The sequence below is a fragment of the Malaclemys terrapin genome, chromosome 9, assembly GCF_027887155.1.
Source record: "Malaclemys terrapin pileata isolate rMalTer1 chromosome 9, rMalTer1.hap1, whole genome shotgun sequence".
NCBI classification, from domain to species: domain Eukaryota; kingdom Metazoa; phylum Chordata; order Testudines; family Emydidae; genus Malaclemys; species Malaclemys terrapin.
Genome location: NC_071513.1, coordinates 1,777,849 through 1,804,943, shown reverse-complemented (window position 1 = coordinate 1,804,943; position 27,095 = coordinate 1,777,849). Strand labels below are relative to the sequence as shown.

Genomic DNA, 27,095 nt, shown 5'->3' with positions numbered 1-27,095 from the left:
TATGGGCCATATGCTGCCCTGGCCACTGGATTCAGATGTCTTAACTTCTAGAACTTGAATTCTGTTAATTTTCACTGCTACAAGTCTCTAAGACTCTCAGCTAAATTTCTAAGAGATTGCTGCCTGCCAGGAGACTTTAGACGGTTAAATTACTTCCAGTTCAAAAAAAAAATTTCCGAATGAGAACATCAACCTTTAAGGATAGTCATGAGGACATATTTCTTCTCTGATGGCGTAGTCAGTGGTAGGTAACTGAATCGATTTTACTGGGACAGTATTCTGGTGATTTCAGTTTGAGTGCTACCCAAAAAGACTCGTTATCTGAACTTGTGAACATACATGTTTTTCATCTACAACCACTTATTGTTTTGAAAAATAATTATTGCTAGATAAGGTGAGGCCCCAGATCCACCATAATCACTTGTAGGAAGCTGCACAGTGTCTCCTCAAAAATAAAGCTTAGAAATAGATCCCACCTAATAACCCTATCAAAATCTAACCTCGATTCATGTCATCCCAACCAGCCTTTGTTTGTGCCAAGGATTCCATGCTAACTAAGAAAAAACATCCTACATTCAGGTCTTTATTTAAGTTAAAATCCACAAATTAGTTATTCCGTTTGGCATGAAGCCTTAAAATAACAATTTCCACATTGCTGGCTGTAAACAGATGTTCTTGTTGTGGTGTACAATGCTGTTCAGTGCTGAAGACCTTTTAGCTACTCTTGCAGCCAGAAAGCTATCCCTCCACCCCCAAACTAATGGAGCTCTTTGTTGTTTTTCTTCTTGAAAAGATTAGGAAGCGAGATAGAAAGAATAATGGTGTCACGTGTTCTCTCTGTCACTTCGTACAAACGTGCACTTGATTGTAACAGTTTCTGTTCTCAATTAATGTTGTTTCAGATGCCCAGCATATGTATAGCCGAGTCCTGTGTGCACCTCTAGTGCTGTACATTAATACTGTCACGGGTGCACTTAGGTTTCTCTACATTCTAATTGTTTTAATGCCAACTCTTGATGCATCTTTTACTTAGATTGTTACTCATATTCCTTATTTCTCTCTACTGTACCTTACATTTGAATGCACTGTCACATGGATTTCTCTAATTCAAGTCCTTGCAGAGGTGTTTATTTTAAACTACAAAATGTTTGATGGTTGTTTTCAGCCCGCTGTGACTGCAGGGTGATAACAGGGCTTATGTTAATCCTCCCCAGTTTTAGGTATTGCTTGGACTTCTTTAGAGAAATCAGATAAGCTGGAAGAAGAAAATAAAAAGGCAGCCACAACAAAGAATTTGTCTAATGAACTGGAAAATTGCTCACAGTTTTTACCATAAATGTAATTAAACCCTAGTAATGAAGTAAATCTTCTATGACTAAAAGTTAATGTTATTCACAAAAATGCATGCTTTCAGAGCAGGTGATATTAAACAGGAGAAGAGGTATTACTGAAAGAAGAAAGGGATTATTATATTTCCCTCTATTGTACTGTGTAGGAATCAGCAAACCATTAGAATCTGCAGCAACAACCGGCTAAAGACAACAACTGAAAGGCTAAAATTCCAGCATCAGTTCAATGCGAGAGACACCTTTCAGTCAGATGTGACTCTCTTACAGGGGCAGTTGTGGTCTAGGGACATGAATTTGGGGCTGAGAGCCAGGAACTGCTGATTGCTAATTACAGCTCTCCTAAGAGGCTGGCTCTGCATGTGTGTGGATTTATGCTGCCCTGCGGTAACTGGTCTAATATTGTGGATACAGGACTGACCAACTTCAAGCAGCATTAACTCCTGCTCAGTTTTCAGACTAGGAATCTGAAGGGTCAATAACAGACACAAGCCCTTGTGCACCTCCCCTTGCCAGCTGGGGAGGAGCGTTGGTATGACCCTAAGGCGGGAGGGCATGATACCACAGAAGCAGCATTCCTCCGGTCCAGGCCCAGACATTTACCCCTTGGCTCCACCGAGACTCTTAAAATGTTCCTATAGACTTTCCATCAATATTTACACAGAGCTGATTCAGTTTCTAAAATCCCTTCCCCACATTTTTATGACAGTGTCTGATGGGAAGTTTTCCTAAGGGAGCATGCAGGATTATTGCCGGGAGCTTGTCACATTGCCCACCAATTATTTGCACACTGGTTGCATAGCCCCATCGCTGCACTGGCCACACAGTCTGAGGAGTGAGGGCACATTCACCTGCGCTAGACTCTAGACTTTTAGGGATAAATAGTTCACTGGGTTGTTTTTTTTAACTTCTGCCAAAAATGGTGACCCACAAGCATCCTACTTGGCTATATTACCCGCAGTCTGCCTCCTGAATGTTTGCTAGTCTGATGGGGAGGCATGCTGCACATCTTCAGGCTGTTGTTTATTACAGGCCTGGCTCCCAAAGGCAAAAAGAGAGAGCTGATTTTTATGCAAATTATGTGCAGCAGCTTTGGAAATCATTTAAGGGAGGAAATGGATCAATGGTATTAAAATAAGGCCAGGCTCCATTGCTTTCCTTCTGGAGCCATTTTCTTAGCGTTGTTTCCACGGCCAAAAAAACCCACAACATTATTGGGGAAACAACAATTAATTACATTTTCTCTTCATACTATCTATTATATTTTCTGAGTTGCAAAGTAATCAGCTCTCCTTGTCACTTGCAGGTGGGAGGAAGGGAACAGCTCTGCAGATTTCATGGCTTTTGTTGTTAATATAAAATAATTGAGATGAGATTATCATTGGGATATTAATATTTCTTCTCTCTTCTGGGATAATGGCCATGGAAAATAGAACTAGAGCTAAACTCTGCCCTCACTGTCACTCATCCAACCCCAATGCCTTGAGCTTCAGCATTTCTTGCCTCTTCTCCCATCTAATGCTCTCTTGCTACTTCTTTGGGCCTTGCGGATGGTTAGTAAAGGAGGGAAGAATATGGCCCTTTGGATGTTAGATGAAGCAGCGATCTGAGGAAAGGTAAGCCAGAGAATTGCTTGGAGATATTAAAAACTGAGAACTGTAATAATATGGCATGAGAGTCTTTAAAAACGTCAAGGCAGTTTGTTCTGGGAGATTCGTACCCTTTCAGGACCAGATGGATCAGTGTCATTGCAAATGCAGAAAGTCAGTGCTGCTTTGATTTTAACTACCTAGCACCTGGTTACTACAAGACTAAAGGAAGTCCTAAGAGACAGATGGAAAAGGAACCCTTAACTCCCGGTCTAATAATGAAGACCAAAAGGGCAATGTTAGACAGGAACATTGCAGAGCTAGTCTTTACATCCTTTGGGACTTGTTCACACTTTTGATTCTAATAAATTGAGAAGAAAGAGCAGACTCTGTTTTAAGAATTGGGTATTTTCAAAATTCTGTTTCTTTCATGCACTAGGCACGCGAGATCATGCTTTATCTTTTAATTCAAAGCATTCCCCACATTTGTTCTTAAACTGCGTTTTTAACATGACATTAAAGTATATTTTGTTCTTCAACCACCTTAATTCCTTCTTTAAGTTCCAAATTCCGTTCTCTGAAAGCACAGTCTGATGATTAACCCAAAGTCCGACACAATATATTTCTTCTTATCAAGAGAACAACAATGCCAGACGAAATCTGTTCAGATACCTAACACTGCTAACACGAAGCAAACAATAGTTAAGAAGATGAAATTAGGTTGAATATTACCCAGAGAAATGAGAACTATCGGCTGACTAAAACTCATTAAACAAACACAGGGAAGGCTTTGCCAAGTTGGTTTTATCAGCTAGTATGTGCATACCAGAGCAGCCTGGCTCAATGGAAGGGCCATGACTCAACTTTCTTTGATCCCAAGGCAATCACAACATAGGATGGGGAAACAAAGAGGAAACCCAGCACGATGCGGCACAAATACATCCTAGCAAGAACTGGGAAGAGCTCAGGAAACAGGGACAGAGCAGTATACACCGAAATAGATGCAGCTGGGTAAATACATGCTATATGTGTAAAAAGAAGAACAGGAGTACTTGTGGCACCTTAGAGACTAACAAATTTATTAGAGCATAAGCTTTCGTGGACTACAGCCCACTTCTTCGGATGCATACAGAGTGGAATAAATATTGAGGAGATATATATACACACATACAGAGAGCATGAACGGGTGGGAGTTGTCTTACCAACTCTGAGAGGCCAATTAAGTAAGAGAAAAAAAAATCACTTCAAAAGTTTTTTTTTTTTCCTCTTACTTAATTGGCCTCTCAGAGTTGGTAAGACAACTCCCACCTGTTTATGCTCTCTGTATGTGTGTATATATATCTCCTCAATATATGTTCCATTCTATATGCATCCGAAGAAGTGGGCTGTAGTCCACGAAAGCTTATGCTCTAATAAATTTGTTAGTCTCTAAGGTGCCACAAGTACTCCTGTTCTTCTTTTTGCGGATACAGACTAACACGGCTGCTACTCTGAAACCTGCTATATGTGTGAAAGTCTCATTGTTGTCTTTGTCTCCCGAAAACATGTTATGCCCTAAGGGCTTGATTTTGCCCTCAGGCATGGGAGCAAGTCACATGTATAAAATCTGCTGATGATGATGGTTTTGTAGCATATGGTAGGGTTAGCTGGGTCTGGAACACGGAGCAGCAATGGGGAACTTGTCGCCCTGTCCCCATGTGTGGCCTCAGCCCCCCAGGCTGTCCCTGCAACCTCGTCCTCTCCCATCCCCGTGTTTCTAATTCTGCCCTCTCTCTTCTCTCACATGCCCCAGTTTGTTCCCATCCCTCTGCCTGTGCCCTTCCCTCCACACATCACCCCACGCGCTCAGCTTTTCCTCCCTCCTTCTCTCTGCCCCGAGGAATACCTAGTCCTATTGCAGCTCCCCCTACCATCGCCTCTGCTCCCCACCACTTCCCCACTCCCCTCCTCCTCTCTGTCTGCCCTGCTTCTTCCTCTGCCCTTCCCACCGCAATGTAACAGGAGGAGGAGCACAGGTCCCCCTCTGGTGGTGTAGAACGCTACAGGATGCTCCCATATATTGGTTTCCTGCTCGTTAACAGGTACCTCACATTACAGCTTAAAGATGCCACTGCACCCCTTCTCTTTTTAGCGCTCCCCCCAAACCAGCAAGAGTTCTTCATCCCTACACCCAGATTTGACCACTCTGGTCAACGGCTCTCCCTGAAACATAGGCTTCCTGCAGAAGTCCAAAATGATCTTTACTTCCTTTTATCTTTTTCCTCCTAAAGTTCACTTCCTTGTTTTCAGTCTCTTTCCATCTTGCACCGACTCCTTCCGTGTCTCACTGCCCATTTCCATCTGGATAGATTTTCATTACTCAATTACACAGTATGTCACCAATGTTCTTTCCATTTTCACTATTACCAGAGCCGGTTGAATGCTTTCATGATATTTTGCCCCCCCAACAAAAGTGGCTTTTTGACCAAACCATATCAATTTGGTAAAGATTTTCAGTAAAAATACAAATCATTTTTGTTATATTATGTTTTTCCTCCTTTTGGTGTTCTTTCCTTTCCCCTCCTTTTCCAGTGGAAGAAAAGGGGGAAGTAGGAAATTGAATTGAGACTGAAGACCCTCCATTTTTCGTTTAGTTTTGGTTCATTTAAAAAAAAAAAGTCAATGAAAACCGGCATGAAAAAAATCTCCAGTGACACAACCATTTTGTTTTTTGCTTTCAATTTTTTCTCTTGGAAATTACCACGTTTCAACCAGTTCTAGTATTATTTAAGTTCTCCTACTACTGATTTTCTTAATACGATAAATTATATTACAAAATCATTAGCAGTCAGAGTTCCTGAGCTTTTTACCTATTTTCTCCTGTCGTTATCTAATTTCAGTTCAGGTTGTTACCACTTCATGCATGATGTAATTTGCTTATAATTGTCATTAAGCTCAAGCAGGAGACCTGGCTATTTGCACTTGTGGTAATTGTGTATCTGTATCTCATTCACCCTTTTGAACGAATGTAATCCTCAGCAGCAAGTGTTTTTCCATCTGTTCCATTTTCTAACAAAGCATTGTGCATTTTGACAGCACTGTTTTTTAATTCCATCATCCTTCATGAGAGAAGACGCTTTAATTTGGAATGCCTCCTGTCTCCAGCTGCTGCTCACAAACAACCCAGACAGAAATTTTCATCTCATTTCCACCAGTGTAAATCAAGAATGGCTTCCTTAAAGCTAATGAGTCTGATTCGCCTCATGTCAGTGTAAATACACCGATTTCAGTCTAGTCACTCCCGATTCATAATGGAAAATCAGGTCCGTCGTGAATGAGATTAGAACCAGGCTCTTCACTTACAGTGATCATTTAATCTTAAAATTATTTGACAATTTTAACACATCATCTGTGAAAGAGTCAGGCTGTGTAATATGTCCAAAGCAAGAAGAAAGAAGCCTACTGCTATGACATAACAGACACGTAGGCACATCTGGGCAGGGTTGTAACAATGCTATATTATGTAAAATGGTAATTGTGATGAGTGGAACCACACAACACACACACACAGTATTTGCTGTAATAATTTCCATGAAAGCGAATTGCAATGACACAAACAATTGCATATGACACCAGTAGATGAGTCAGGCAAAAGGAAGAGAAGGAAGCTAAATATAATGGAAAATGTTTCTGTTTTCATACCTATAACTTCATAATAGGCAACGAGAAGAAACTCAATGTAAAAATTCAGTAACAGAACCATATCCCAATATGGTCATATCAAATTACGCCAGCAGGCAAAACCATGTGATGTTTCGGGGGGTGGGGGGAGGGTAGGAGGTGTTTGACACTTGCTTTGTGCTCAGGCTGTACAAAAAATACACATGAAAAATGACTTCAGTTTGAAAGAGTAGAGAGAAACCTGTTCTCATGGTTTGAACACAGGACTCAGGGTGTCACATAATCCCGAGTTCTAATCCCAGTTCCATCACTGACTCTTCTGTTGCCTTGGGCAAATCACTTAACCTATCTGCCTCTAGTTCCCAACCAGCAGAATGGGAAGAATAATTCAACTAAATTTACTTCCCCCACATGGATGCTGTGAAGAGTAATTAAAGGAACACCGTGAAGTTGGGAATCTGGTTAATTACAAAAGTGAGCTTCAAGTAATTTCTTGCCCTGTACTTGTCCCTGACCTCCTCTGCCAGTTTTGGTGGTTTTACAATCACATTTTCCAATTTGTTTATAAAGAAAACATCTCCCTTTTTCCTGTGTGAAAGACCAAAACAAACAGCAGAGGGCCCTTAGAGATTCATAGATTACAAGGCCAAAAATGAACATTGTGATCATCTAGTCTGACCGCCTGTATAACGCAGGCCAGAGACCTGCCCCGAAACAACTCCTAGCACAGAGCTCTTAGAATAACTGCCAATCTCGATTCAAACATTGTCAGTGATGGAGAATCCCCCACAACTTTTAATAAGTTGTTCAAATGATTTATTACTCTTATTGTTAAAACTTTATGCCTTATGTCCAGTCTCAATTTGTCTAGCTTCACCTTACAGCCATTGGATCATGTTATACCTTTCTCTCCTAGCCTGAAGAGACCATTATAAAATATTTATTCCCCATGTAGATACCAACACACTAATCAAGTCATCCTTTAACCTTCTCTTTGTGAAGTTAAATAGATTGAGATCCTGGAGTCTATCACTATAAGGCAGGTTTTTCTAAATCTTTAATCATTCTCGTGGCTCTTCTTTGAACCCACTCCAATTTATCAACATCCTTCTTGAATTGTGGATACCAGAACTAGACACAGGATTCCAGCAGCGGTTGCACGCTGCCAAATACAGAGGTAAAATAACCTCTCTGCTCCTATACGAGAATCCCTGGTTTATGCATCCAAGGATTGCATTAATCCTTTAGACCACAGCATTGCATTGGGAGCTCATGTTCATGGTCAATTATCCACCACAACCCACAAACCTTTTTCAGTGTCATTGCTTCCAAGAATAGAGTCCCTCCGTTGTCTAAGTATGGCCGACATTCTTTGTTCCTAGGTGTATACATTTACATTTAGCTGTACTAAATTCATATTGTTTGCTTGAGCCCAACTTACCAAGTGATCCAAATCGCTCTGTACCAGTGGCACATCCCCTTCATGATGTACCACTCCCCCAATTTTTGTGTCATCTGCAGACTTTATCAGTGATGATTTTATGTTTTCTTCCAGGTCATTGATAAGAACATTAAATAGAGTAGGGCCAAGAACTGATCTCTGAGGAACACCACTAGAAATACACCATTCAATGATGATTCCTTGTTTACAATTACATTTTGAGATCTATCAGTTAGCCAGGTTTTAATCCATTGGACCCTGACTGACTGACTGACTGGGCTAGCAAATGCACAAAGTAAACAAACTGAATAATGGGAGACGGAAGTGTGGTACTTAAGTGCAAAAGGGGTTCTTTAAAGATGAAAAGCACTACACAAGTGTTAAGTATTATTAGTAATAATACATATTAAATGTGGTAGAGATGTGTTCCTTAACACAGCTGAGTAACTTGAGACAGACCGGTTTGGACAAACATCTGAGCAAACTGCACCGTCTCCCAAAATACAATCAGAGCCTGAATCTTTGGAGACCTCTCTTAAGGCTGCTTAGCTCCATTCTGGTAGTACAAAACAGGCTTCTAGTCAGCCTACATGATCAGCTGCAGATTCCCCGTGCACAGGGGGATCCTCCCGCAGCACGGCACTGTTGTACCACGCTGCATGCAGACTTATTCAGCTCTGTAGCTAGAACAATTCACATACCTGCAGAGTCCAGGTTTTGTGCCATTTCCAGGGGCCAGTTGTGAGGCGCTGGGTAATTGGCATGCCAGGTCCATTTTTCCTCAAGGCTGCTCCCCCTTTCTATCCTGCAACTCCTGAGACATGGAATGCTAGTGGTGTCTGGTGCACGTACCCCTCACCTGGAACCAGAGAGCATCCCCAAAACCTTACAGCTCTGGGGATGGGCTTCGTTCACGGCTTGTCTTCACAGCAGAGTTAACTCAGGCTCTAATTCAGGTGTTGCCCCTAACCTGTCTGTGATCCACACACAGAACTCCCTTATCTGAGCATGATGGTGCTTTACACCCGGCCTAGCTGGCCTGTCCTGGAATACAGCCTAAAGCCCAAGAGCTGTTAATATTTGGGCTGGTAACCTGCTCGCCTTGCAGAGTAGACACAAGCTAAACCACTTGGGTGCAGATAATCCTCCAATGCCTCTTCAGATTCCCCCACCCCCAAGGGACCATCTGGACAGTCAAGTTCTCCCACAATTCACTGGGAAAGAACTTAATTGACTGCAGCACAAAGAATGATGAGATGTGCTTTCAGAAGTCTTAGCCCCACACTGAAGTGAGTGCAGCACCAATGGATTATGGAGACACAGCAACTCGGGCAGTTCTTTGCAGTGTGACCACTCACACCCGAGCTAGGCTAATACAGGCGCTGATCAGTTAAGTCTGACATGAATACATACCTTCAGAGAGCATTCTGGGCCTTCCCCTTCCCGTTCACAAGAATGCAGGCCAGGCCAGAATGTGGCTGCAAACACTTTGCTTAAATAATACAAAGACTAAGGCAATAATAGCTGAAACCCAGGAAATTAAAAAAAAAAAGAATATTAACTTTATTTTATCATAAAAACATGAATTATTGCTATGTTGCCAGCTTTAACTATGAATTTCTTGGTTTCTCTTTCACTTCTCGCTCTCTGGCCCCTGCATCTACCATCTGAACTAATCCCCAATATAATCTCTTTTAATTCAATTTTTTTACTTTTCACAGAACTCTAGGGATCAGTTTCACAGTTCAAAATTATTTGGCATTGGTTTGCTTAGCAAACATGAAAGTGATTTGTGCTAATTTTGTTCTCTTTATGAATATATGCAGAAATAAAGATCAGATCTAATTTGGACTCTATCCCAGATAAGATTGGAATACAAAATGGCTGAAACAGAGTGTGAATGCCAACCTCCAGCACAAACGTGCTCAAAATATAGTGAGGAAGGGAAGGCAGTCTTGCAGTGTTTGGTGCTGCAAAAGAGTAAAGCAATGACTGTTCAGTGGCATTTTATGGCAAAGGCTAGAAAATAGGATAGAGGCAAAGGATAGAGGCAGAAAGAAGAAATTAAAGGGAGATCAAAGCTGGGGAGACTAATGGAGAGTAAAACAACCCGTGTCCCAACTGACAGTTTGAACAGACAAACTAGCATTTAGAATTTATTCCATTCTAAATAATCCAAAAGCCACTAATTTGCCATTTTCTTTTTTAAAAGAACTTATTCCTAGAATAGAAAGTTAGAAATTAGATAAAAATTGACAGGAGCATTAGATAACCCTTTTCAAGAGGATGAACAATTATTGTACTTCGGGTAGTTGAAATAATACTGCAAATCAAAGACAAGCTCTAGTTTGTATGAACGATTGATGCAACAGGATCAATATCTTCTTCCATAACTGATGTCAGGCAGAGTGTCAAGAGACAAGTGGTCAAATGCACTTTTAATAAACTCAAATAAAGAACAATAATGAAACTATCAAAACAACTTCTATACAAATCAGGCAGTGTCTGCACTTTAACTGCTGAAACAATGGCAACGGAATCCTAATCGAGTCAATTTTCTCCTGAAAATGATTACTAAATTGCTGACGTTTTGTCAGCCAGGTGATATCAATGTGAAAAGCTCAAAGTTAAGGAGGTAACATACTATCTATTGTCTAGGGAAAAAACAGGTTTTTATCTTTTGTTGTGTAAAGTACATCTGGGAGAAAAAAGCCATTCTACCAGCAGCCAGGCAAAACTCATGCAGCGTCCAAGGAGGGAAATGAGTCCAGCTGTTTCCAGCGTATGGGTTCATTAGTCCTATGGCTTTTGACTCTCATTGGTTTTAGTAATGCTGTGAACTAAATAAATTTGGGTGAACTCCTGGGTTTATTAAAGCCAATAGGAATTTTGTGTCGGACTTCAGAAGAGTCAGAATTTCACCCTTTCTGGTTAGTGTGACAGAGAGATAAGCAGGTGTTTGAATGTAATGGACATGCAGGATTCTCCATTCCTTGAACTCTTTAAAGCAACATTTGGTGTCTTCCTAAAAGATGTTGATGCAGAAATTACTGGGTGAGCTTTTATGCCCTGTTATTAAGGAGATCAGCCTAGCTGGCCTTAAAATCTATGAATCAAATCAAAAGAAAAGCCAAGGAATAGAACCCAACAGTCCTGACTTCCCGTCTCATTCTCCACTCTCTGCCTACTTTAGCTAAAGTTAAGGCTCCTACCTATCAGGAGATCTGAATTAGAAATACGGCTATCAAAATCTCCACCCACAGTCTAATATTTGACAATGGCTAACTCCTCTTGACTTCCATGGATTGTATCCTACAGTTTAATTTTCCAAAATGCTAAACAACTAATATCAATGAAATAATCACAGCTAAGATCTGGCAGCATGACTAGCAACTTAAGCACCCTTACACCAGATTGTGTAACTTTCACAAATCCATAATTCAACACATTGTAGATATTCTAGACATGAAATAGCGTATTATTTACATTCATTAAAAGGTATAATAGACTTCCATGTGGGACTGGGCCAAAAAAAATCTCATCTTATTTTTAAATTAAACCGGCATTGTTTTCTCTCTCATACACATTCTGTGCTAGAGGGAAATTTACCTATAAAGGTCAAACAAGTAACAAACACATAGAGTCTGAGTAACTGAGTTCTATCCAGCTGAAGAAAGTATCTATCCACTCCAGGCTGTTTGTGAAGCGGGCCCAGAGCATGGAGTGCTCATAAACGCATAGCTTCTCCGCAGATATTCTGCTCACAGCCCCCACTAGTCTGTTCAGCCCCAATATCAGGATTAATTAGTGCATGTGAATATCAGTCGTAGACCATAAATTAGCCTGCTGCATCAGAATTCTAAAGTAAAACTGGGTAGACTAATAATTTGTATGGCCCAGCCTGTGATCAGTACGTGGAGATAGGGAAGACAAACACCCGGAACTATCCAGAACCCAGATATCCAGAAAATCCTGAACCTCGGTGGGTGGTGCTGAAGTCCAGTGGCACAAGCCCCATCTCCAATCATAACATACAATTTCCCTACACAAAACTGCTTTTCCTGTTAGGCCTCAAATTCAGCAAAAGTCTTGCACTGCCGATACAACTAAAATTAGATCAGTGATAAAGATACAGATACTACGCAAGTCATCAAACTTGGATCTTTGTGAAGATGTTGACTAACTTGAGAGGTTGTAAAGATGCCTGGTGTTCAGAAGCACTAAGCACCCATCTTCTGAAAATCAGGACCGTAAAAAGTACCTCAAAGGTGGACTCCCAAAAATGGAGACACCCGAATTGCGAGTGTTTTCTGAAAAACTTGGCCTCTACTTTTAGCATCTAGATTCTGCCATCCCCCTATTGTTTCACATCTCAGCATCCTCTGCAGTGACCTGATGTTTGAATAAAAAGACAAAGAACCAAAAGTTGATTTAGGAAGATGTAATTCAGTGTGATGGATGGACCTTAAAAGATTTGTACATGTGGCTCGGGTTCGATGCTTATCTTATGTTTACCCAAACCGCCTGGGTTTACAAATTTCACCCAAAGTGAATTTCTTCCGAGATTTCCAGTGCTTCCTGGTGCTAGCTGGGTCAGAAGTACCACTGGAACCCTCTCTCCTAAGGTATATTGCACAGCAATATGTGACTACGTTTTCAGAAACCGAAGATAGAGTGATGCCCACAGGTTTCTACACAGGAATGCCACCTGAAACTGTGCAACCCACTTGTCAGCGTGTCTTACACATCCCACTCTGTGCCCAATCCACAGAGCATGACAGTCTGTTGCAGATTTAAGCTAGCAACCATGGCTCTTTACCTGAAGGGGAACACTCTTGTGCTATTTGCTCTAGACGTCTCCGGTTCAAATACCCAGATGGCCAAAATGGCCCTCTGTGGCTGGGGGCTGTAATCTGAGTGTGCAAAAAAACATTCAAGTCAAGAATGTGGTACAATTTCGGAGGATGGTGGAAACCCCTTTGAAAAATGTATCCCATCAATGCCAAGATGAAACACCGGAAAAAAAGAAGCCAACTTTTTGGAACTTCAACATTCAGCATCCTGTCCTTGTGGGCTTAGTTGGGTTTGGGCCAAATCCTGAACTCCTAAGAGCAGACAGACGGGTCATGGGAAGGGAACAGGTAACGCACAGTCTAAGAGCAGACAGACGTGTCATGGGACGGGAACATGCAAGCAGCGGGGAAGGGGAGTCCTCGCCCAGGTAACGCACAATCTAAGAGCAGACAGACAGGTCATGGGAAGGGAACAATAAAAGGAATTTTCTATATGAACCAACAAGATGCACTGTGGGCACTCTTAAGAGTTCCGCATTAACAAGCTCGTCCCGTTATCAGGAAGGGCATGAAAACAAGTGAAGAAAACATGGACACAGTTTGAAGTCCAACAGGAAAACTACCCACCCAATGAGACTGGCAAGTCTTTATTCTTGTCTGGCAATCAGTACCTCTTCTTTTAAATGCCTATTCTCCACACATAGAGAAATTGCAGATGTCATCAGACCCTAACAGAGATGCCAGGCATAACAGTTTTTGACAAGACTTGATAGAGTGCTCAAGTCAGCTCTCCAGCTCCTGTAAACCAACAATAAACAACAACTGCTTTACTGAACGGACCAACTGCAGTAGAAGAAAATTCTTCTCCTTATTACAAGTCATGAGGTGGTATTTAAGGAACATTTCCCAAGATCTGCCCCATGCAGCCACTGGACTTCGTTTCTGTTTCAGACCTGGTGATATCTTTACAGCAGAACATGGTCACTGACAACAGCTTTCAGAAAAATTAGCTGAATCAATATCGTAGTATGTATTTAGTCCATATACTTCCCTTTGGATTTTGTTTTCTTCCATAAGATAGCACTCTGAATTAACTCTCCAGTAAAGAATCATGGCCTGCGGCAGTAAAAAGAAATGAAGTGTAAACCTCGGGAGTTGTAATCCCTCTAAGCTATTGCCTAGGTCTGTTTTCATTCCTTCCTCACGAGATCTTTTGAGTGCTATTCATTTTAGAAGTTTTAAAAGAAAGTGCTAATGTTTTTATTGGAAGCTTTTAAAACCTTTAGTGAATGTTACAGTTTTTGGAAGGGTTCCAAGATTTCCCGTAGGGATGGTTTACAATCAGTCTAAAAGTCTACCTTACTTCTCTCCTCACTCTCTATCGCACACCAAGAATTTGTAATCAACCACTCCGCAGAATGACTTGTTTTCCAAAGGGGATTGTTCCAGATTATTTATCCAGTTACAGAGACTGTACAGAACCTGGATAGGATTAACACAGGAAAATTATTTTTCTATGTAAATTATTTGCAAATATTTTTTTAACCCCCATATTGTAGCCATGGTAACAGAGCTGTGCAAACTATTTTCCTCAAAATGGAAAACCCTGAAAAAATGCACTATTTTGAGTTAAAAATGCAATTTCCTCTGAAATTTTTTCTATCAGCAAATATTTTGCTGAAGTTTTTTGTGTTTTGTTTCTTTCACTATTGGTTGCCAGAGGAAATGCCAGGGTGAGTTTTGTGGTTCAATTTCAATTTTCATTCTGGGTGGCTGAGTTAAGTCTCACAGTAAAAGTCACAGAGTATTTCTGCAGGTTCCCCGATTGGCTGAGGCTACCTGATTGAGCTCAGGTGGGCCAGCAGAGTCTATTTTGACTTGTGGAACGAGGCTTCGGTGGGATGGAGGAAGGAGACGTGCTACCAAAAGATGCCATGGCTGGGAAAGGGCTTGGCTCTGCACCCCAAAGTCATTAGCAGACCTATAACTTCGCCTACCTAAGAAAGTACGACTAAGGTTTCTGTGAGAGGCCCTCTGGAAGACAAGGAGATTGGATGGCTACAGGGCCAGACTGGGCCTCATAGACTTAGTTTAAATAAGCAGACACATTTTGGGATGTTTCTCCAAACCGAACATCAGCCCTTTTGTGATCTGCCAATAAACTAGTTTCATAAGATTTTTCCCAGTCTTCAGGGCACTTCAGGGCCTTTATAGGTAGCATTGCGATTGGGAGGCTGCTTGCTGTGGTTTTCTTGTCCATTATGTAGCTTTTCTATTCTGAGGCACTGGTTTACCACGCCCTTTTGTATGTGGCTTTGCAATGAGAAGGCTGGTTTAGTGTGTGCGCTCGGATGCATTTGGCATTTCTTTCAATTTGTTGCCCTTGTACTCTTAGATGTGCAACAAGACTCACTTAGAGGAAAAGGAAATGACTAGTTCAGATTGTGAATTACAGCTGACAAAAGAAAATATGAACAATATAAAATACCCATCCCCACAGTCCATTAATCCAAGGTTGAAATCACCTTTCCATGTCCCATTCTCTAGTTTCTATGTAGCTCAATAACAGTTGGCTTGGGCTCAAGATCACCACTCACCTCCTTTCACAGTCCATAAATTCATAGATTTTGAGGTCAGAAGGAGCCAGTAGGATCATCTCGTCAGATTTCCTGCATAGCGTGGGCCACCGAATTTCATTAAGTGATTCCTGGAGCCCAGAACTCCAGGCTGAGCTAGACCAGATCTTCTAGAAAGACATCAAGAAATACATCAAGATTTCAAGTGGCACAGAATCCACCAGGGACCTTGGAAGGTTGTTCCAATGATTAACTACCCTGACTGCTAAAAAGGTGTGCTTTATTTCTAGTCTGACTTTGTCCAGCCATTGGAGCTTGTTATGACTTTGTCAGCTACACTGAACAACCCAGAAATCTTCAGATCTCATCAAAAATCCTTCCCCATATAGGTACTTATAAACTATGAACAAGTTACCTCTTAACCTTCTCGTGGATTGAACTTTGTTAAACTCTCACTATAAAGCAGGTTTTCCAGACCTTGAATCATTCCTGTAGCTCTTTTCTGAGCCGTTTCCCATTTGTCAACATCCTTTTCAAAGTGTTAAAACCAGAACTGGACACTATATTCCAATCATGGTCTCACTAACACCTCATAGAGTAGTAATACCATATCCCTACTCCTGGGCAAGATTCTGCTATGCACAACATTCAAGTTATAGCAGCGTACTGGGAGCTCATGTTCATTTGGTTGTCACCATGACCCTGAAATCCTAGAAATGTAACCTACATCTCTTCCTCCTAGACATATTGCATTTGCTGTATTAAACTAATATTATTCAAGTGAGCCAGTTTACCAAGGGATCCTGATTACTCTGTAAAACTGCTCTGTTCCCATTATTACTTATCACTTCACCAAATTTTATATCATCTGCAAACTTTGTCAGCAATAATTTTATATTTTCTTCCGCATGTTTGATAAAGATATTGAATCACATTCGGTGCCACTAGAAATACCCCAACTGGATGATGATTCACCAGTTACAACTACTTTTTGAGATCTCTAGTTAGCCAGTTTGTAGTCTATTGAATATGGGCTACAATGTGAATTTTTATTGGCACGTCATATGGTAGTAAATCAAATCCCTCACAGAAATCTAAGTATATTATGTGAACAGTTAATTTTGTAACAAAGCTTGTAAGCTCATCCAAAAAACAGTATCAAGTTTGTTTGACAAGACTTATTTTCCATAAAACCATGTTGTATAGCCAGGAAATTAAGGATAGCTTGGTGTTCTCCATTCTTCATCAAATATTCCCAAACCTGCACTGTTCTGTCTACCCTCTCACCTGCTATTAGCTACATGCACAGCATCCTCTCTCTTCCTCACCTCTGCTGCAAAGGAAGTCTGTGTGAATGAGTATTTGTTTACACATGTAAATTATATGATTCTCTCTCTCTACTATGCTCCATTCTCTCACTAAAAGAAAACAATTAAAAGTGACTACTGTTCCTTCTGCTTCTCCCCAACATTTTGTGGGAATGAAATTGTGCACAAAAATGTTTTTTGGAAATTTTAGCCACTTCAGTGAGAAAAGTACACGTTGACATAAAATTGCATAGCCCAATGAACTTTTGGGTGCACAAAATCACCTAGAATGGGATAGACATTTCTTTTTGCTTAGAACGTCATGTTTAACCCCGACCAAATCCTTATTTCTACACAGCTTAGTGTCATCCGTGAAGTTGCTGAGGGTGCAATCCATCCCATCATCCAGATCATTAATGAAGATGTTGAACAAAACCAGCCCCAGGACAGACCCCTGATAGCTACCGGCTGCCAACTATAAGTCAGTCTTTCACAGGACTGTGTGCAAGTAAAACTTCAGCTTCCATTACGCTTCCCAATGAAACCATCATGTTAAAGAAAACAACTTACAGTTTTGATGGCAAGTAGCTTGACAAACGATTATGCACAATTCCACTCTTGACCTTCTTTTACACCTTTATCCTATCACTTCCGACTGGGTGGTTCCCATTGCAATGAGTTAGCATTCGCTTTAGCCAGGATGGTGGGATTTCCAGCTTTCCCCAAGGATATATTTAATGCTCTTCTTTAGAATGAGGTGTGTGTGTTTGTGATGCTCTATGAGAACAAGTCTCTGATCCCCAGAGACAAAACAAATGGACATCTTGCTCATACACAATGTGGTTTCCCATTATGCTCAAGCAGTCAGCATCCTAATGTTGCTCCTTCGTGCAGGAAAATCAGCATAATACTGCAGAATATGATGTCTGTCTAGCTGCCTGCTAACGTATTACTATTTTTTAAATGTATTCATTGTGTGGTTGCCTTTCACTCTCAATAAAAAGGCTACATAATATTCTAATTATGCCAAGTCTGAGTATCTGGAATATTGAGCTAGTGATATGATTAAGTGGGACAAGATGGGTGAAGCAATATCTTTTATTGGATCAACTTCTCTTGGGTGAAAGAGACAAGTTTTTGCGCTTACACAGAGCTCTTCAGGTCTAAATGATGGGGTCTAAATTAGTTGTTACCAGTCAAGAAAGATTTTGAAGTCAGTGTGGATAAGTCTCTGAAAATGTCCACTCAATGTGCAGCAGCAGTCAAAAAAGCGAACAGAATGTTAGGAACCGTTGCGAAAGGGATAGATAATAAGACAGAAAATATCATAATGATACTATGCGCCCACACCTTGAATACTGCGTGCAACTCTGGTCACCCTATCTCAAAAAAGACATATTAGAATTGGAGAAAGGGAACAAAAATGATAAGGGGTGTGGAACAGCTTCCCTATCAGGGCTGGCTCTGGCTGTTTTGCCGCCCGAAGCAAAAACAAACAAAAAAAACCCTGCGGGGCGGCCGGAGCCAGGGTGCAGGGGGACTCCCTGTGCTGCAGACGTGCCCCGGGCAGCGGGGTGCGCGCCCCGGCTAGGGGGGGAAGGGAGCGGGGGGGGGGAGAGAGAGAAGGGGGGTGGCCAGAGCTTCCTTCAGCGGGGCACTCGTCACGTGGCCCCTCCCGCTGCGCCGCCTGCCGGGAGAGCTCCGCGCCGCTCCGGTCGGCCGGGAGGGAAGGACACAGGCTGCTTGCTGCAGACCTGGCACTGGCTGGGGCAGACGAAGCGTGCAGCCCGCTCCCAGCAAGGTGCTCCCCTCCTCCGCACCCTACAGGGCGGCCGGATCGGCGAAGCAAAAAAAAGAAAAGAAAAAAAAAGGGTGGCCGTGCCACCCTAGGATTGGGTGGAATGCCGCCCCTTAGAATCTGCCGCCCCAAGCACGAGCTTGCTCGGCTGGTGCCTGGAGCCGGCCCTGTTCCCTATGAGGAGAGCTTAAAGAGACCGGGACTGTTCAGCTTAGAAAAGAGATAACTAAGGAGGGGGGATATGATAGAGCTCTACAAAATAATGACTGGTGTGGAGAAAGTGAATAAGAAAGGGTTATTTATCCCTTCACCTAACACATGAACCAGGGGACACTAAATAAAATTAATAGGCAGCAGGTTTAAAACTAACATAAGGAAGTACTTCTTCAGATAACACCTAATCAACCTGTCCAACTTGTTGCCAGGGGAAGTTGTGAACCTATAAGTAGGTTCAAAAAAAGAATTAGATAAGTTCGTAGAGGTTAGGTCCCTCAGTGGCGACTAGCCAAGATGATCAGGGATGCAGCCCCCTGCTCTGGATGTTACTAAAGCTCTGATTGACAGAAGCTGGGGCTGGACAACAGGGGATGGCTGATTTCCCTGTTCTGTTCATTTCCTCTGAAGCATCTGCACTAGACACTGTCAGAAAACAGGATACTGGGCTAGATGGACCATTGATCTGACCCAATCTGGCCACTCATATGTTCTGAGGTTTGGAAAAGATTACCTTCCACCAACAGAAGTTGGTCCAATAAAAGATATTACCTCATCTACCTTGTCTCTGTCATATCCTGGGACAAACACAGCTCAACAACACTAAACAATGATATGAGTAGTAAGCAAAATCCTACCAGTATTTAGCCTCAGTACGATACCATCAAAAGAACCTCCCAAATGGTCCCATCCACACTGCAATTGGCCCAATAGTGGGAAAATTCTATCCTGGATTACATGAGTGTAACCCTCCTTTTGTCTGTATGAGAGGTTATTTCCTCCTTTCACGTACTACTGCCAATGAACAAAACACAAGCATACACTGAAGTAACTCTGTGGGTCTATCTGAAACTAAGAACAAGGCTCAGACAAAGGTCTCCATCTATCCTTAACTCACTCTTGCCGATACCAGGTATCCTGGGGGTGACTGAAACACATTGAAAAGTAACACATTTCAGAGTTACTGAAATACGTGTGCACAAAAAGTTACGGGTGAGGTGGCAGCTTTCATAGATATCATAGAATCATATCTGACTTGCTGTACCCAAACAAAAAGTGAGAACTCTGTTATTCTCCGACAGACTGGAAGGGACCTTGAGAGGTCATCTAGTCCAGTCCCCTGCACTCATGGCAGTATTATCTTAGTCCTTTAACTTCAAACTTCCATTCTTTTCTTGGTTTAAGTCAAACATATACCATTATTTTTGTTACTATTGTTATTTTTAATAAGAGAACTATCTTGGTTACCAACATGGTGTTTTCGATTGATTGTAAATAGTAGGTTTTACAGGAGATTCTGTTTGTAAGGAATGATTTGGTGCTGTGTATAATGGAAAAGAACAGTCCACATCCACAGTTCGGTGTACGTGGACAGTTAACCTGCTTCTTGGGACACCGTCCAGTTCTCCTCAGGATGCAGAGAAGGCGGCACAACTCAAGACAGTGCTGCACAGAAGCTTTGCTTTTCTGCAATGTCTATCTTCACTTCCCATGGACATGCCAACTGCCGGATCCCAAGAGCAGCAGTGTAATTCTGTGTTTTTGAGACAGAGCAAAAATACTCTGAAAGCAAAGAAATGTGAACGTAATCCTCCTGTCACCTCCCCAGCATGACTGTGTAGGAGGACAGACATTGTTCAAGGGCAGAAGTTAGGAGAAAAAAAATACCCAGAGATTGTAACTTCATTGAGGATTCAAAAGGCATAACAGTGCCAACTGGGTTTTTGATATTTGATGCTTCTATATTGTTCAGCTTCATTTTGGGGACTGAAAGGCATGTGTTTTATACTTGTTACATAAAAGGGACATTGTAGGCATTCTGATTTAAAAGGGCTCTATTCAGCCAAAAATATCGACAACTCACTGCAGTAGCCATGAAACACTGTGAAACTTGACTCTGTATCCAGCCAACTGATTCATTCAAAAATCAGGACGCTGCATCCCCCACCTTGCTCCCACACAGCGTCGTCAGCGGAGGCCACTGATATCACAGACGTTGATCATATTCCATGTGCAGCAATGAGATAAAATTGTACCTCTTCATGTCTTAGAGAAAAGGACAAATTTAGCACTCAGGTTCAAAAGCACTTGTGAGTTTACACAACACCAGCTAGAACTGTGCTGCAGGGAGCAGGATGATTGGGGCTTAATTTTAGAGGACGACTGATGGTCTAGTGCCTAGTTCATTGACAGAGCTATGTATATTTAAAACAATAACTATAAACCCTCCAAAAAGCCTCCCCAAGCAAAACACTCCAGTGCACGCACAACTCTCCCCCAGGGCTGGGTGGGAGAGACAAAGAATAACACATGACAGCTCTTACTCCCATTGATGCACAACTGGGAAGCACTCAGGTACTGCAGTGATGAGGGCAGGATACAAACCTCTCCAGAGTAGAAGAGAAGAATACCCAGCGCTTTAGAAGGAAGATGAAATTACAATGCCACAACATTTGTCTTTTGAATGACACTGCAGTGAGAAATTCTAACAGACTCCTTCAAATATAGTATTTTTGCTACGACATACTATTTATTATTTGATGTCAAGTGGATTCTTTTTTTTACCAGGTATGCCTCGTAATGCCAGCGAGAGTTATTTGGACTCCTGCTTTCATTCAGCTTGAAAATAAAAGACAAACACAACATTGCCAACTCTCATGATTTTATCATGTCTTCCCATATTTTATGTCATCTAAAGCCCCAGCTCCTTGAGTCAGGTGATTTTGTGAGAATCTCAGCTTTTATGTTAAAAAAAGGTACATTTCTAGTCCTCATGGCTATGGAGAAAAGCTGGAAAACATGACCCCCTAAAGTCACAAAAACCAGAAAGCAAACACAAATAACCCAGAATGGAGCATTTTTAAAAATCTCATGATTTTGGGGCACTGTAGCGGGATTCACTTAGGGGCCAGCTGGCCTGGTAGACAGGCCACAACTCAGTCTCCAAAACTCTGGGGGGCCTTGTGGGGCAACCTGGGGGCCTGGTGGAAAAGTTACAGCCTGTCCCTCTTTGGGTTCCCCCCAGTTGGACTTGGGCCATAGGGAAGGGAAGGGTAGCAGGACCAGGGCCCTCCCTCTCCACTATGTCCCATCCCAGGGCCCAAGAGGAGAAAGGGTTTGTTTCCATCCCTTCTAGCTGATACCCCAGACCAGCGTACCCTGGGCCACTTCCTGTCCCGCTCCCCTGGTGTTCTCTTCAGTTTGGGGCCTGGTCACAGCCCTCTGCTTCCCTCCTCATGCAGTGTTGTTCAAACAATGATTCAGACAGTTGGGGCTTCCCAGCTCCCTTCGCAGGGTTCAGTGATTCCCCCTTGTCCGGGAGAGAAAAAGGGGTCAGGCCCTTGGCTGTTTGATTGGGCCCTACCAAAGTCCAGGTCATTCCCTGTGGATTCCTGTTTCCCAGAAGATACTAGCTGGCTTCCTTCCTGTCAACAGCTTCTCCTTCACTCTTCCCCATTTTACGCAGCTCCTCCGTATGGAGCATGCTCTCCAGCTGCTGAGAGGCAGGGCTTTCTTGGCCACTACTGCTCTATCCTTCCATCTTAGCGAGGAGTCTGTAAACCCCATCCCAGGCACCTAACTCCTGACTTTGGAATGCTTGGGGTTGGCAACGCTGCAGTCAGAAAGCTGAAACGAGAGTTTAAAATGCTAAAAGAGCCCCACTTGCAAACACAGTCAGATCACAATTACAGCCATCAAGCCTCACTATCCGAAAGAAAGCTGCCCTTCTCCAGAGTATTATGTGCAAGGCACGCCCCCCCCCGCCCCGCTAGCGTAAGCTCAGATCTATGCTAGAAATTGACATTGGTTTAACTATGTTGGTCAGGGGTGTGAAAAATCCACACTTGAGCAGCACAGTTAAGCCATCCTAAGTCCCCATGTAGAGAGCGCTAGGTTGACGGAAGATTTCTTAAGTGTAGGTACCATCTACATTGGAGCGCTACAGGGCACAGCTCTGTTGCCATAGCATTTTAAGTGAAAATGAGGTTGGATCAGAGGCTAAAATAGGGAAAGAACAAGTTAAAAATCACTTAGACAAGTTAGATGTTTTCAAGTCACCAGGGCCTGATGAAATGCCTCCAGGAATACTCAAGGAGGTGAGTAAGGAGGTATCTGAGCCATTAACAATTATCTTCGAAAAGTCATGCAAGACGGGAGAGATTCCAGAGGACCGGAATAGGGCAAATATAGTGCCCATCTATAAAAAGGGGAATCAGGACCACCCAGGGAATCAGTAAGCCTAACTTCTGTACCCAGAAAGATAATGGAGCAAATAATTAAACAATCGATTTGCGAACACTTAGAAGATAATAAGGTGATAAGTAACAGTCAGAATGGATTTGTCAAGAACAAATGGTGTCAAACCGACCTGATAGCTTTCTTTGACAGGGTAACAAGCCTTGTGGATGGGAGGAAGTGGTAGATGTGGTATATCTTGACTTTAGTAAGGCTTCTGATACTGTCTCGCTTGACCTCATAAACAAACTAGGGAAATACATGCTACATGGAGCTACTATAAGGTGGGTGCAAAACTGGTTGGAAAACCCATTCCCAGAGAGTAATCATCAGTGGTTCACAGTCAAGCTGGAAGGGCGTATTGAGTGGGATCATGCAGGGATCGGTTCCTGGGTCCAATTCTGTTTAATATCTTCATCATTGATTTAGATAATGGCACAGAAAGCACACTTATAAAGTTTGTGGACAATACCAAGCTGGGAGGGGTTGCAAGTGCTTTGGAAGTTAGGATTAAAATTCAAAATGATCTGGACAAACTGGAGAAATGGTCTGAAGAAAACAGGATGAAATTCAATACGCACAAATGCAAAGTGTTCCACTTAGGAAGGAACAATTAGTTGCACACATACAAAATGGGAAATGACTGCCTACGAGGGGGGAGTACTCCGGAAAGGAATAGGGGGGTCATAGTGGATCACAAGCTAAATATAAGTGACCAGTGTAACACTAATGCAAAAAAAGCAAACATCATTCTGGGATGTATTAGCAGGAGTGTTGTAGGCAAGACACGAAAAGTAATTCTTCCACTCTACTCTGTGCTGATTAGGCCTCACCTAAAGTACTGTGTCCAATTCTGGGCACCGCATTTCAGGAAAGATGTGGAGAAATTGGAGAAGGTCCAGAGAAGAGCAACAAAAATGATTAAAGGTCTAGAAAACATGACCTATGAGGGAAAAGTGAAAAAAAATGGGTTTATTTAGTCTGGAAAAGAGACGACTGAGAGGGGACATGATATCAGTTTTCAAGTACATAAAAGATCGTTACAAGGAGGAGGGAGAAAACTTGTTCTTCTTAACCTCCGAGGGTAGGACAAGAAGCAATGGGTTTAAATTGCAGCAAGGGAGGTCTAGATTGGACATTAGGAAATTCTTCCTAACTGTCAGGGTGGTTAAACACTGGAATAAATGGCCTAGGGAGGTTGTGGAATCTCCATCACTGGAGATTTTTAAGAGCAGGTTAGACAAACACCTCCAGGCGTGGTCTAGATAATACTGTCCTGCCTGGAACCTGAGAAACAATGGGTCTGATTCTCCACAGCCTCACACGTAGGGATTTGAAATGACACTAGGTGACTGCAGAGTAAGTGTGAAATGCTGCCCTTCTGGTTTAACAGCATTTCTCCTCCACTTACCACTCACTCTGCACAGTTGTATTAACCACACAAGGTGCCAGGCCATGGGGAGGCAGCCCTGGGGTTTCCAGCACATCGAGTTCTGAGCTGGGAGGAGAAAAATCCTGGGCTATAATCCTGGCTCCCATCTAGGGCTTTGGACATGTTCCCTAGCCCGTGTGCATCTCAGTTTCTCTATTCGTAAAACGGGTAGAAGAGCAGTTACCTCCCTACCCAACATGGATGCTATGAGGAGCTACAGAGAGGTCCCAATTCTAAAGTCTGGCCAAACTATGCCTGGGGCAGGACCTGCAGCATTAGGCCAAGGCAGCTTAATTACACAGCTGTGATTATCTGAGCGTGGGCTGCAGGTGAACTAGTTTAGCCTCTGGGGTAAGTTAGATCAGGGCTGCCCACAGCCAAAAGGAGAGGTTCCAGCAAGTGAAGATAGGGATCCCCAGGTGTACACAGGTGTGCCTGCTCTATAGTGCCCCCTCCAGGCCTCAGGTGGTTTGGCACACCTAGACTCAGTTTCCCTTCACCCAGGAGCTCCTAAATATGTCCACCTAAGCATGAGTCACATAACAACACCCCTTCTTGGGGACTGGTTTATTAATATACAGTAGCTTCAAACACAGTCTTTCTTCTGTGCTCTGACTTCATTTATCCACAGCATAGCACAAGATTTCAGTCTTCCCCCTTTGTGCTCTCCGTACACTCAGGCAACTCCTCTCTGAAGGAGCCCCCAACCACTCAGCCCCAGCTCAATCAGTGCCCCAACTGCTTTTCTCTGTCTCCAGCAGCACTCCCCGGCTGTTCCCGAGTCTCCTTTTCCAGGAAGCTCTCCCCCGCCTCCTTCCTGTCCACTCGCTCTGCCTTATGAAGCCCAGATACTACCTGCCTTTTCAACCAATCAGCAGCAGGCAGGCAGTCACAGGTGCCTTCCCTTTCAATGAGGCCCCGTGACACCAGGTCTGCAGGGTACATGCCCCCTTTCCACCAGTGGCACATCCGAGAGGCCTGAAGGAAGCGGGAGAAACAGGCACATTTTCACAAGTCTGCACAATTAATGGGAAGTGCTATTTACAGTCTAGTCATTGTTGTTATTGTTGTTCACTCTCTTTTTGCCTCATAACGCAACTTCAGTGCTTAAGTGAGCACATTTCCTTAGCAGGACAGAGCGAATGCCTCAGATTAGACATGTCTAAAACAGACTCTAATCTTCCTTGCCAGCATCACAACAGAAAGCTAACTTTGACCGATGGGAGAGAAAAATGAATTATAACTACGTACACACGCACCTGTACTAACCTCCTGTCTTCTAGGCCTGTCAAGAACAGCCTCTTGCATTAGCATCAAACGGCTGACAAAATAAAGCAGATGAGATTGCACTACTTTACCTTATAAGCTATGTTGCCTGATCACATTTTCCCCTAAGTGAGCAGAACAGAGCTGATTGTATAGTTTTGCTCCACATGATTATGAAGACAGAGAGTGAAGGGCACTGAAAAAACAGAATATCTATATTACACACACAGCCAAAGCATTCTTCCAGGAGAAGGCACTACGAGATGAGAGACCTTTACAAATATATTTCTGCTTCCTTTCTTGCTATGGAAGTTTTATTTAGAAAATGACATTAAAAAACGCAGCAGCATGAAGTGTGTGTGCTCTGGTGCACCTCACTATCAGGCAGGCAGTCTCCAAAACACGCACACATCACCCGGTAACACAAAACCTGGCATTCCGGTTTTGTGGAGTGCACAGTCCGACGTTCGTGCACTCAGCCACAGCCTTCCCTCCCCCGACACGCCCTGTCCTCGGAGAGCTGTGTACGGTAGCTAGAGGCCACCCACGTGGGGAATCCCTCTCCGTAAGGGTACTTTGTGGTGTTGAAATGATGCTAGAATCTGCCCTAATGTGTGCAGTTATAACTCACCAAAATGCCGCAAGCTGTAGACACTCCCAGGCAGACATTATCTCCGAACTTCTAAAGTGGTTTGCCATTGAAACCTGTATTGACTTCACATCTCACTGGTGCCAGGTGGGCTTGGAAACCATTAACTGAAATGTATCTCGGTGCATGCTGTTTGTAAGGGCACTGGCCACCCCTGCCCTCTGTGCATCGAGGGTCTGATTCTGGCCCCACTGCTGGGAAGGACCATTAGTTGCAGTGCCGGGCCTCCTGAGTCTCAGTGGTGTCAGGTTAGGACCAGGCCCTCTACCTGTAACATGAATGCTCTCTCACACCACACCCATGCCAGCTGCTCCACATCTACTGCCCGTTGCTGAACTGGAGGCAATACACTGGTGAGGACCTGCAGAAACTACAGCGGTTTCCTTTGCCCTCCTCAGCGTTCACTGCTTTGCCCCAGGAACTCCCACTCGCGCTTCTGGAAGCTTCGCATTTCTTCAAGTGAGAATAATTCCTGCACGTGGACAGGAACATGACCTGCGTGCTCATCCCAAACCACACCACACACTTCACAGCGGTTCTGGGAAGATAGGCCCTGTGATTTCTCTGAAGTATCATGTCACCCTCCCAAAGGGTAATGTACCCTGGCTTTCCAAGTCACTAGATGGTGTCAGTAATAAGTAGCTCATTAGTCATTTCTCTGTATAAGCAGGGAAAGCACAGTGTACATGCAGAAACTGGGCTGGGGCTCTAGCGGAAGCTACATGTCACACACAATTAAGAGGAAAAGGGGATGTTTAAAAGGTGGGACACATTCACATTCTTTAGGTA

General features: G+C 43.0%; 1 protein-coding gene across 5 annotated transcripts in view; it reads right to left on the bottom strand.

Moving 5' to 3' along the window:
- HTR2C (5-hydroxytryptamine receptor 2C) overlaps positions 1–27,095 on the bottom strand; it is a 436,136-nt gene that overhangs the window by 76,794 nt on the left and 332,247 nt on the right. Inside the window, exon 4 of one of the 5 annotated variants that reach the window (XM_054038880.1) lies at positions 15,427–15,575. The exons of the other annotated variants lie outside the window; for them this stretch is intronic. The gene's annotated coding sequence lies outside the window, so the exon portion shown is untranslated. The remainder of the gene's footprint in view (positions 1–15,426; positions 15,576–27,095) is intronic. 5 annotated transcript variants of the gene reach the window in all.